Below are 14,188 nucleotides of genomic sequence, written 5' to 3' on the forward strand. Positions count from 1 at the left end.
TTGTTTGGATGAGAGGAGGAGGAGTGGGAGTGGGAGTGCGTGGGACAGTGAAGGAAAAGAAGAAGTCGGACATTCACAGTGTGGACGTGAAGACAGAAGGAGTGTGTTTTTAAACTAGAGACAAACTCAGAGAATCACGTGAAGACAGTCGTGGACACGTTTGACTGAAGCTCAGAGGACAAAGTTGTTGTTTTTGTTTTTCCTGCGGAGAATGAGCAGAGGAAGCGAATCCAGTCATGGAGTTGGGGACTATGTAGGAATTCCCGACTGAAGTCATGGTAAGTGACAAAAACTCAACTCAAAAAGTGATTTAATGACCGTTTGAACCTTAAACCACGATAAGTGAAGCTCGAGTTTTGCGCGTTTATGTTGAAAAAAAAAACCCTCCACCAATAAAAGGTTGTTTCAGAACAAAACTTCGAAGTAAAGTTTCTCACCAATAAATGTGACTTCACTACCTTCAGTCCAGTGGAAGGACATGTCACGCGTTTTTTCTTCTGTTTTTAACGCATGAAAACATGACGTTTTCTCTGTTAAATTCACAATATTGGAAGTTTTCTTGTAGCTTTGCACTAGCATGACACAGATACTTTAGCAATATACGATGACAATAATTTAGCAAATCATATGTGTTATGAGATTCTTAAAGTGCAAGGTTTTGGACAATTGGACAACTTCGAAGTTTTTTTTTAAGAATTTATGACCAATTCATGCATTCAAAAGTGATGTAATGACCGTTTTAAACTTTAATGTGGACTCAAAGTGACTTCAGTACATTCAAACTCCAGTGAAAGGACGATATCGCACATTTTTCTGTTGTTAACACAATGTTAAACTCACAATATTGGACATTTATTAAGATTTGCACGAGCCTGACATGGATACTTTGACAATATATGTTAAAAAAAAGTCACGTAATACTGAATAACACAACTTTTGTTTCATAAATCCTCCAATAAATTGTGGATTATTTTTTGTAATAAAATGGTGAAGTTTATGACAAATACATGCTAAAAATGTCATTTATTAAAAAGGAGGAAACACGTTTTTAACTCAAAGTCATTACATTCAAAGTCGAGAGGAAGGAAGCTATCACATGACTTTTCTGTTTTTGACGCATGAAAACACAAAGTTGTACATGTTAAATTCAAAATATTGGAATTTTTTTAAGATTTGCATTAGGTTGACATGGATTATTTGACTAAATACACTTCAAAAAAACCCAAAACACCTTCACCATAACGGCAATAAACTTTACAATGACAACGACAATGAAGTTGATATCGATCATTATCACGATAAGTAAAGCTAGTGGTTCATATTTCTTCAAAAGCACTTACTAGGGATTGGGGTTGCAAAGGGGGCGGAAACTTTCCAGAAACTTCATGGGAACTTTAGTTTGGGAATATTCCAAATTGGAAACTTTCCGTGAGGAATTAATGAGAGTTTGAGATTTTGGTGGCTCAGATTTCTATTATGACTCTATTCTCGTAAATTACGACTTTTCTCATAATGGTACGACTTTTTCTCATAATATTACGACTTTATTCCTCATAATGTTATGACTTACGACTTTATTCCTCATAATATTCCGACTTTTTCTCAGAATATTCCGACTTTTTCTCAGAATATTACGACTTTATTCCTCAGAATATTACGAATTTTTCCTCAGCATATTATGACTTTATTCCTCATAATATTAGAACTTTTTTCTTGAATGTTGACATTTTTCTCGTACTATTTTATTATTGAGACTTTTTCTCATAATGTTAAGACTTTTTTTCCCTCATAATATAACTTTAATATTACGTTTTTCTCATAATATTACGACTAGGTTCAGATTTCCTCAAAAGCAAAAACAGACAAAAATCAGAGATAAAATATTTATACGTGTTATGTTACGAGATTCTTAAAGTGCAATTCATAAATATAACATACTTTTAGATAAATGTACTTTATTTATTCATCTCTTTCTTTGCAGATTTCAGGTCCTTTATACGTAACAATTCGGAAAAAGGACGACATGACTTCATATATATATATACACAGTATTGTTGGTGTATTATTGCTGCACTGCTATAAATTTATGTGCATTTTAATCATTCCCTTGTCACTAAAGCACGCAGCACACTTCAGAAGAAGCAGGCCTCTGTCAGCAGCCTACAGAGCTGTCAAATCCCAGTGGCAGCAGTTTAGAACGACGTGATTTAAAACGCTGTGACGCCAGTGATTTTTGTGGTCGAGCTGCAGAGCTGGAAAAAAAGAAAAAAAGAGATCTCTGTTGCATCTCCTGGGATTTTGTTTACCATCCACACCCACATGTGGTCCAATCAATGAACGAACACACACACACGTACAGAGTATACATACTCTAGATACATTTCAACTTAATTAGGAAAAGAAGAAAGAAACGACCAGAAAACAAAGTCTAGGTTCTGTGTGTTGGGAAGGGTGGAGCAGTTTTTGGCAGAGAGAGGAAGAGTAAAAGGCAAAGAGAAAGGGAGAAGTGTAATAAAAGAGGAGGGTAGGGCTACTTTTTTTTTATTTTAGGAGAGTTGGACTTCAGCAGCAGTGGTTTTTTGTCGGTGATGCCGCATTTTCCACATCGGGACCTGGGAGAAAAGGGGAAATGAGAGGAGGGAAAAAAAAAAAAAAAAAAAAGAGGAAAAGAGCAGAGACAAGGGATGGCATGGACTTGAGCGGAGGAACCCGGGCTCCTGTTTATCTTCGTCAGAACTTGACAGGGGAAAGTTTGGGGGCAGGAAGAGTAACAGATGTACCGCGTGAGACTTTACAGGCAGCGGAGAAGTCATAAGCGTAAAGATTTTTCTATAATAACAGACTAAATGAGAGGAAAACAAACCCTCCAGGAATGACAGCAAATGCGTGTACTCGCTTCGGTGCTGCTAACCCACGTGCACTTTAGGGTGCCATTAATACACACTTATCTTACTTCACACACACACACACACACACTTCACACACACACACACACACACACACACACACACACAGACAGACACACAACAGTGTTTGTGTGGCAGAGGGTATTTCCATTCCTCATGTCTGCTTCGCTCTGCTTTTGAAACTCTTAATGGGAAGAAACCGTCCACAGAGAAGTCTGATGAAAGTTGTAGCAACCGGTGTTCTGTGTGTGTGTGTGTGTGTGTGTTTGTTTTACCCGGCTCGCAGTCCCAAAGCGGTAGGAGATAACAGCAGCAGAACAATCCAGACAGGATCAGTGATGTTGTCATTCACGGGAATCTAAGTTTCCTGTGATTGTCAAGAGAACGAGAGTATTTAGGGCCAAACTGAAGTTTTTTTTTTTTTATCTTTTGAGAATATAGTCATTATTTATAGACTTTTTCCTTGTCATATTATGACTTTTTTCCTCATAATATTATGACTATAATCTCATAATTTTAGGACTTTATCCTTGCAATATTACGTTTTCTCATAATATGACTCTTTTCCTCATAATATTTTTTAATGTTGCGACTTCATTCTTGTGATGCTACGACTTCTTTCTCATAATATTATGACTTTTTTTCTGCAATAGTACAACTTTATTCGTCAGTCGTAAATGACATGCGTCGATAAAATAATCTTGCATTTCCAAGTAACTTCATGCATTGCAGTTGAGGACGTAAAAAGTGGATTTTATTCATTTATTTAGTAATTCAGGAACTAAATAGGTAAGACTATGTTTTGGTTTTCACAGTGGAGCTTCAGCTGAAAGAATTGGTGTGTCACACGTTGTTGGCGCCAGATAATGAAATCATACTAATATTCCACCACAAACTTTAGTACGCTGTTTGAACTGAGTTCTCGCACAAAGCCGCTCTCATCATGGTCTGTGTTTTGTTTTTTTTTGTCAAACAAAGTGCGCCTAACCGTGTTTTAGCATTAGGAACCACAGTCACTGCTCTGCTAACTTCCACCAGGTGTCAGGCTGAAGCCCGACGTCAACTGCTAAAGCGACACTGAAAGCCCCCAGTGTAAAAGCGCTAACAAACATATAACCAAACGATGAACACAGACAAACGTTTAGCAGCTCAAGTTTGAGACGGTTGCGCCACTACGCCAAACATTTGCTAACATGCTAACATCCTATTATCAGGTGACAAGCTGTTGTGTTTACAGCTAGCTTGACTGTGCTAACCAAGTGACCAAAAGGCAAGAGTGAATCCTGGTTTGTTTCAATTCAAATAATAATTTTGGCCATTGTTTTTGTTAATAGATATAATTGAAAAGTTAATGTTTTGGTAACATGTGACTTGATAAAGCAAGCTAGTTAGCTTCCTTCATGTTTGACTCCCTGGATAACTTTATTTATAATACTTTGTGAGCTGACTTTAACTTTAAAGTGTAAAATACATTTGTTTTGACATAATTTGACTAAACTGTTGGCTCTTTTTGCTAGCGTGCTAACACTCTGACAAAGCTAAATACATCCACTCGAGAGGTTTTGTTCTGGGTTTCTTAGATTTGTTTGTCTGATTTTTTAAGGACACAGTTTGATGAAATTTACTAGGAATGTAGCTTTATGGCTTTAGAAAAGGATGATTACATTTTGGCGCCGATTTGGAAAATTGAGAAGACTTGGCGGACATTTGCGCTCTTTGAGTGCTTTCTCTAGGTTACGCCCTTATTGTGTCCCATTTTCCCACAGCAGAACCAACGGTGCGGGTTTCGCAGCTGCCGTGGACTGTATTCGCTGACAGACCACGGAGCTTAAGGAGTCTAAAACGATCCCTTTAAAATGTCCCCGCAATCTGGTTGACCTACTGTAGGTCAGGTGAGATTATACGGGAAGATTTAGAGACGGAAATTAGTCTCAGGCCTCCTTTTCCTTTTGTCTACCTACTTTTTTTTTGCACCCTCAGTTTAAATTTCACCTCCATCTTTCCTGCGACAGCATCCTTTTCTCCTAATCATGTCATCTCCCATCACTCCTTCCACTCTCTCGCTCTCCTCTTCTCTTCTTCCCTTGGCAGCGGCGGGGGTCTTCATCTGGTTTCTATCATGGTTACTGCTGCTCTTGTTTCCCATCGATCTCTCCCTCAGGTCAGCCTTCTCCTCCTCCTCCTCCCCCCCAGGTTTCTTTTCCAGCTCTTTCTGTCTGAGCCCTCACAAGACTGTCTGCTTCTTTCTGTCAATTTGTCTCCTTTTCTAACTCCCTTCAGACTCTAATAAGCTGTGTGACAGTCCAAAGTGAAGCCATGTGAATTTCCCTTTCTGCATGTATTCTCTGATCTCTATTCTCCACATTTCTTTTTTTTTGCCCCCGTCTCTTGTCTTTTTTTTCTGTTTGGATGACAACCAGCGTCTCCGTCATTCGCGTCCACGTACAGGAAAGAAAGACAGGAAGTCTGACGCATGAGTGACACGCTCTGATTCTGTCCTCGCTCCCAGATTTTGAGACAATGGCGAGGATGCACACTCATGCACAGTGTTTGCCTATCCTGTACTCGCTGCACATACTGAATGAACTCGCACACTTTCCTGGTGACTCAACATCCACAGGGTGCAAACAGCATTGGACAAAAGTAAAGATGGACAAAGCATCGGTTCAAACAAAAGAAGCAAAATGACTCTAAACGCTGTAGGCGCTGTAATGCTGTCAACAAAAAAAAGACAACGTGGAGCATAAAGCTTGCATGCTGTGTACCTACTCAAAAATATAGATGACGTCGAGTGGGATGGAGGGTTAGAGAGGTGGGACGCTGACGTATTGGATGTTTTCACAAAATTGCATGGGTGGCTTTTTGTGTTTTTTTTCCACTCTGGGACCCATTTTCCAAAAATAGTGTTTTAGGGCTCCAAAAGTAAATACCAGTTCCATGTGCACGAAAAGCCGAAAACCTTTGCAGATTCTCATAAAATCTTTTCTCGTGTGTACAGGCCCTTAGTTCTGTCTCACTGAAAACATGGTTGTTGGTGTGGACACAAAAAGTCAAATATATGCTTCCTAAATATCTTAAGTATCTACTTGCTGCTGGATGTTGCTGTTTAACCACTTTTTCTGACCTAATGAAAGCTTATTCTCCTGCACCAAAGTCCATTGAAGAAATCTATGTTTTTAGTTCACGGAACACAGAATCTATTGCTCTACTGCTGCCTCGAGTTTGTGTCACTTGCGTAAATCCAAACAAAATATATTCTTAAAATATCGTAGACTTTAGTGGACATAGAATATATAAAAGTACAAAAACTAAAGAACTTATTTAGGGGTTCTATGTTCAATTTTTGTTGCAGATAAACCCATGTAACTGTTACACTCTTGACATTTTAAATAACAGCCGTTTTTCCAGTGATCCTGTCTACTACAACATTAGCATTAGCAACAACAGTCACTGCTCTCCTAACTTCCAACAGGTGTCCGGCTAAAGCCCAACATCAACCACTAAAGCAACACATAAGGTGCATTAGTGCTCTCAAAAACCCTCAGTGTAAAAGCGCTAACAAACAAATAACCAAACAATGAACACAGTCAAACATTTAGCATCTACAGATCGAGACGTTTGCATTAGGATTTGATTAAGTCGCTGAAAGAGAGCTACGGGTTAAGATTTTGTGAGATTACGCCACTACTCCAAGCATAAATGCTAATGTGAAGAGTCTGCTAACATGCTAACAACACCGTTTTTAAGAGGTTGAAGTTGCGTTTACAGCTAGCTTGACTGCTAACCAAGAAACCAAAAAGAAACAGTGATTGTTTTTGTTAATAAATAATGTGTTTTAATGTATGTTATGTTATATTTTTGTGTAAAAGACTGAAAGCAAGAAACAAGAACCTTTGCGTTAGCTGCATTTGGTCATGTTTGACTGACAAGTTGTTTTTACAGCTAGCTTGACTGTGCTAACCAAGTGACCAAAAAGAAAGAGTTATATAGGTTTGGCCATTGTTTTTGTTCATAAACATATTTTAAAAGTTAATGTTTTGGTAACATGTGTAAAAGACTTGATAAAGCAAGCTAATTAGCTTCATTTGTTCATGTGTGACGCCGTGGTTAACTTTATTTAAAATACTTTGTGAGCTGACTTCGACTTTAAAGTGTAAAGTACATTTGTTTTCACGCTAGCGTGCTAACACTCTGAAAAAGCTAAATACATCCACTCTGATTCTGAGCAGCATAAAAGCAACAAAGCCCTTTGAGCAGGATATTCCCCCACAAAATGACTGTTTTTCTGGAAAAAAAAAAAGAGCTACATATTTGACCCCGAGTGGTTGTATATGGAGAGAGATGGAATCATATTGCAGAGGCTTTGCAGAGACGGAAAAGAACCACACAGCGCGACGATACACAAAGAGTTGATTAACACCAGAGACCAGACGACCAGGTCGGTGGACACTTTAATTTAGTGTTAACTCAACTCGTGTGGGATGCTTTTCAGTTTAAGAGGAAGTTCCCGCTGACTTGCCTTGGAGTCCTCCAGACCCCCTGCAGGGATTTTTACTAGACGCAATATGTTCTGTCACTGAGCCAAAAGGCTGTTTGAACCTCTTTTTACGACCACTACACCTACTCCAACACGCTCCCGGACAGACGGTTGTTTACCATAGTCTGCGACTGAAACTCCTCCTCCTGTTCACGCAGACTGATAATCGGACCTGTATCCTAATTCAAAACTTGTGTTTGTGTCGTTTGGACCATAATGTCCATCACTTCAATAAAATAGCATGGACATTTGGGCAAGCATATATACCATTGTGTAATATTTGCATGGGTCTATTAGCGGGAATTGAAAATACTACCCATAAGTGTGTTTGTGTAGGTGAAAAACTTCTTTAAAACTCCTTTTATATGTGCGTCAAAGGAGGACCATGATTTACAAAGGGCGCCATCTTGTGCCACTGTGCTTCTACAGTAGCCTGAAGGGACAAACCAGCCAGTGAGCTTTCATATCATACTGTATATGTAAGCAATAACAAACAATCTTTAACTCTGCATTAGTTAGTTTAGTTTAGTCTGTCGCTCAAAAATAGGGGTGGGTCTAAATATCGATTTGGTGATATATCGTCGTCCTTTACGATAAATATCAATATTTTTAATTAACAAAACAGTCCCTGCCAGTTTCACTCACTGAGCGTCATTACTTCATGTCTCATCACGGTGGCGCTGCTCAAATGAATGACGGGAAACTTGGGTGGAAGTTAGCTGACTGAAGAAGAGGGAGTTTATAGCGGGATAATGGTGGAGTAAGCTTTACTATTCTATTATGTCACTATTTTACTTTGATTGATTTTTTGTTTTATACTTTTTAAAGCACTTTGGTCAAACCTTGGTTGTTCTAGAAAGAAAATTGACTTGGTATTGCTAACAACGGCTAGCCCGTGGTCACGTCACTCCCATCCACACACACGCACACATCTTAACACTATGAACACATCTGCTGTCAACAACAAGTCTCCTCGGTTTTGTCTCCCCCGTCACGATTTTTTTGAGTTTATTCAGACGTCTCAGACAAAGTTGCGTAACTTGTAAAAAACTACAGTTTGTTTCCTTGTGTGATACTATTGTTGACTTTTGTGCTAAATGTCTCTTTACACAATGACACTGATTTAAAATATTGCTGAAAGGAGAAAGAACACACACAACAAAAACAAAGAGCCTTTAAAGCGACCATAGACATATAATTGGCATTACTGAGCAATTATTACATAATATCTTTTGAACATAGTATTATGTCAAGTGATGTGAGAGAAACCAACATTTCTGCATCTCATCCAGACTACAGATGCCAGACAATAAACATTAAAAATTAGTAATAATATTGCAAGAGAGCAATCCTGTTACTGCAGCTTTTAGCATGACACTAACATTTCTTTGCTGAAAACAGAAACTCCTTCTCAGCATATGAATATAAAACAGCCTACAATAAAAACTGCTGTTTAGATCAGCCTCTTTTAGATCAAAAGAGGAGAAAACTGCAAGTGAGGAAAGTACTGAATTGACAAGATGTACAGTATAAATGGAAATTGGGCCCATAGAGTAGGGGTTCCCAAACTAAACATTGGTTTCATTAATATATATTTGAACAAATTTGCACCTTAATGTCAGACTGGTTGTTTTTTTTATTATTATTATTATCACTTTAGGCTTCCTCTTATTATGTCCCAGTGTACCAGTCTGTTGGAAGGATATGATGTTCATGGTCATGTTTCAAGGTGTTACATGAACTTTAATTCAATAAATATTGTTTGATTTCATGTCCCGCTTGTGCTGAATTCTGCTGCATTGAAGTGCTGTGTTCCATAACACGAGTATCAGTGCTTGTAGTGGGAAAAAATAAGCGTCAGTACTCCCATTATCCATGGGCATGCATCTCTTAGTCTATATCAAAATAACTTAAAACTGGATTTATGTCTCACATTTTGCCAATTTGTAATTTCCAACAATTATTTAAATTTTAAGCACACAGTCCATTTTATTTGGTGCCGTGTTGTTATGCTGTTCCTCCATGACACAAATGTGGCAAGGAGCCAGTGAATATAACTTAACATTAATGAAAAAAAGCCAAACACAAGGGGGTCTCCCTTAAGGGGTCACCACAGCGGATCATCTGCCTGATAGATATTGTTCTTGTTTAACAATAAAAATAAAAAATTAGAAATAAGCACTAGATTCTCTCATTAAGTAGTGCACCCTGAAAAATGACTATTCTGAACCATAATAATGAATTGGACAGATAACCTAAACAGAGTACCGGCATCTTGTGAGAAGTGCACACAGCTCTGAAATGCAACAATAGAACAAACCAAAACACTAAGCTAGCCAAAGTGTAAAAGAAAATGGTCCAACATGAAAGTGTGGTGAAGTTAAATAGATTATGGTGGGCTGCTTCCCTACATAATTAATGGGGAACATTGGGTATCATGTTCTTGGAGAGGGGCTCAATTACCCATTCCTGGATCTTAAACAGTGAAATTAGAAAAACGCCCCTTTCAACCACTCTGTTGTTCATGATCCATGACCCTACATGTGCACATTTATCCATTTAACAGGTACACAAAGCCTAGATCCTATATTTTTGGACCCATCCAAGCAAAATTAATGATGTAGTAAACTGCGTCAGCTCACAGTAGATACAACAATTCATTATCTCTGTCCTCTTTTCACCCTGCATTCAGTGGCAGGAGCTGAGACAGATACAGTCTTCATGTATATTTCATCTGCTTCATTCTCTGTTTCATCTTTCTCAGAGCCGGCCTCCCTCGAGAGGCACACTTCCTGCTTTGATGGTGTCAAAGTTCTTGTCTAATAAACAGTCAGTCAGAGCCACGTCACAGAGCCTTGAGTTGCTTTCCTGTCTGCTTGGCCACATGTATGATGAGTGGGCGGATTCCATAGAAACGTTAACATAGTGTCCATGAGAACTGTGAGGGAACAGAAAGATGACACAGTATACAGAGCTCAGTGTTTTTCCATACTGGAAGTACCAGAGCCATTTAGCAGAACTGGTGTCCAAACTAAACCAAGGCCTTTGTCTTTTGTTTGTTTTTTTTGAGTTTGCAATAGTACATAGACTTATGGCATAAAAAAATACCTGAACTACTCTGTGGGTGTGTTGAATTTGACTTGCAATGAAGAGGGACCACAAAATATTACAATGGGCCAGACATCTTTCAGCTGCCAAGCAAATATTTTTACAACGCTCCCTACACACATCACATGTCACAGGTGTAAACCCGCTTGTCCTGTTTACCTGGGTGGAATATCACATCTGTCTCGCTCTTCACTTCCACATCGCATATTTACAGGTTGCTGTTCTTGCCCATAAGCTTTCACTGTAGCCAAAAAAAAAAAAATAAGTGTGACATTCATGTGTTGAGATAATATCTGAACTTTACCCAGGCGACCCATTTACAGCAGCATTCCTTGAAGCCAGCGAGTTGGGCTGTGATGCTTTTCAAGTATGCAGTCGGTTTCCTGGACTTTGTTTGAATTAAAAACAGAGCACCACAGGAAAAAGATATTTGGAGTCGCTTTTCTTAACAGCTAAAATATACTGTACGTCCAACTCTGAGATGAAAAGCACTCATGTGCCAGTATATGCATTTTATTTCACTGTTCTTTTCATAGATGACACACAACAGATAAGGTAGCCAGGCGAAGAAGTTGAGCCAGTGGGCGCAATCATGTCTTTGCAAAATTTGCAGTGTTTAGTTGGCACACATAACTAGCTACAACATGCTGACAGTACCATGAGCAGCCTCACGTTCTGTCTGAAATAAGACCACTCTTGTTTATATGCACAACCACATGTCATTCACATGCTTTTAACCAAAGCAAATTGCAACTAAGGGACAAGCGTGTGTGTAGTAACACGTGAAAAACGACCTGAAGTAAGTGAAAGGCTTAATAAAACAAACTTTCGGAGATCAGGCAAAGATGCCAGGTGCCAGGCAGGCAGGTTGGGGTGTCCAGAGAGGAGAAATACATCTTCAAAGGGTTGAAGACAGAGAGGAACGCCCTGCTGTGGCAGCATTGAGCAGCTCCTTGCACCATTGAGGAACCACAAATGAAAAAGAGTCTGGAATGTGACTATGTATTTACTGACGGCATTCCACACCAGTTCTCATTCCTGCTCTTATCGGATCATCTAACCTTATCGCCACAATTAAAGCCTCCTCCACTGCAGTATATGACATGCCACTCTAACTGTAAGCAGACAAGGCCTTGCCTCGAGGAGAGATAGCAGGTCTTTCATCTATGGCAGTGGTTTTCAAACTTTATACCAATTACCACCTGAGAAAATACTGAGCCCTCGAACTCACACCACAATCACCAACATTAAAATACAGTGGCATAAATAGGCCGAGCAAAGTCAGCTACGAACTTTTCATAACAGGCAGATTTATTCCCAATAAGATCATTTGCTCTCTCATCATCCTCCGCTTCCTCACATATACTTCAGACACTGATATGGCACAATTAGATTAAGATGTAGGGAGAGATAAGGTGAGTCTAATTATTATTATCCTCATCCTCACTCTGATCACATACCCTGGTATAAGCTTGCGTAACCATGGTGGTATATGTACCACAATTTGAGAACCATGGATCTAAGGAGCTGACTTGAAACTAGTATGTTATTCACAAATAAACTAAATATTGGCAGTTATATTTTTTGCTTGAGAAACTTGAGGCAACAGGCAACATTCATGTACCTTCATGTTCCTGTCTGATCACTGTCATAAAGACACAGTAGCAGCTAAGTAAGGACATGGGTACTGATCCTTACGATCATGTTGTGCTGTGTCATAATAAGCAAAATACACCAAAACACATTCACTATGAGGTGTACACTATTCCCTTCATCTTTTGGATACAGAATGATCCCAGTGGCAAAGGGAACAACACATGGGAGCTTATCATCTACTGCTGCCTCCGTTGGTACGTTTTGGCCACTTAGGTAAATCCTAACAAAGACTTTGAAACAACAAAGTCACAAAATTACATATTTGAACCCCTGGTTGAGACAGAAGTGTATCAGAAACGCATGAAAGCCATGGATTTTGGTATGCAGTCAGCACTGAGTGATTCCTCAACCACATTTAAAAAAAACACTGATCCACCCATTTAAAACACTTTAAAGGACAGAATTGTCACTCCGCATCGACTGGCAGCTCATTAAGGCCAACACTATGCACAGCAGTTAATGGACTTGATGAACTCAGCACCTACAAGATGAGCTGCAGCTTCAGGTTCAGGACAGAGGGGGGAAAGATGATCAAACCCAGGCTGAGTTAAATACATAATATAGATTATAATTATTTCCATAGATAATAACTAGTTGGTGACTTATTCACAGAACTATATACATGAGGTCACTCCAAATGCTGTTACCCACCCCCACCCTGACTCGTGTCATGTCAGTTACAACATGCAGTTGATGGACTTCAATGCTGTGAAATTAACAAAATTGGATGTGGGACACCAGCACTGTTGAGGCATATGTGGGACAGACAACACTTCTGTCAGGAAAAGGCCTCCCCTCCCTTATAATGTAGGCAATGCAGCTGAGTTTACAAGTCCTGTAAATGTTACATGCAAGTATAGAATTACACACAGTAGCTTAGTCGGGATAGTAGCTTGCCATAATGAAGCATTTAAGGATCTATTTGAGATACAAAGAACAAACTTTCACAGCTAACTAAAAACAGCAACGCCTCATTGGACCAGTTGACATGGCAATGATCTAATTAAGAACAAATGGCCAGCTGATCATGTGAAGAAAATCTGCTTGCAGTGCACTGAGGTGGGTCCAAAGAAAAGAAGAAATGCTTGCACTGCAAAGAAAAGGTTCCAAATTTCCTAATTTACTGCCAGTGCCAATAACAGCTAAGTGTGAAACGTACATAAAAAAACACATGGGAACAAACCAGTACAACTACTTTGGGAAACAATATTTATAACTGCATGTATCAGAACGTACACAGGCTTAAACCAGAGAAAAAAAACAAGAAATACTTAAATACTAGCAGGTGTTAAAAACGCTTAGTTACTGCACATAAAGATTGAAAACCACTGTTGTATTTTTTTTAAATCTATATACCTGTCTAGTTGGGCTGAAACAACTACTCGATTAATCGTTCATTAATCAATTACTTTACGGTGACATTTTCACCCACAATGCAGGTTAATTACTACAGGATTCCCTTGGCAAAGATAAAAGCATGGCTGTGTTAATAAGGGGTTTCACTCACTGTATATCATGTGCAATAATTCTGTAATTTGAGACTGTAATTAAGTCAGAGCGATGTTAATATAGCAGAGGGAAAGTGTTGATGAAGTAGGGATCCTGTTGAACTCACTGGTGCAGCGTTAGCAGCTGAAAATTCAGCATGGGCACTTTAGAATGGTGAGAAATCAACATGTAAATGTGGCGGTTATTCCATGTTCTCTTGTGTGACATGTCACATAAGCGACACAGTCAATTAGCGTGAAAACATGTCCACTGGCTAATTACACGTCGTTGTATGAGGGAAGAAGACACACCGACTCAGTCATGACACACAAAAAAAGTATGGTCCTGCCGCACTGACACGCGTCTACTCTGACGTAACGTTGTTATTGCTGTTGCTAACAATAACCATGTCATTTTGTGACGAGACTCTCGTTAAATTGTAACGACAGCGGAACTGAATTGACAGTAAAGTTTGCACATAAGACGCCCATGA

The sequence above is a fragment of the Solea senegalensis genome, linkage group LG13 (assembly GCF_019176455.1).
Source record: "Solea senegalensis isolate Sse05_10M linkage group LG13, IFAPA_SoseM_1, whole genome shotgun sequence".
Classification (NCBI taxonomy): Eukaryota; Metazoa; Chordata; class Actinopteri; order Pleuronectiformes; family Soleidae; genus Solea; species Solea senegalensis.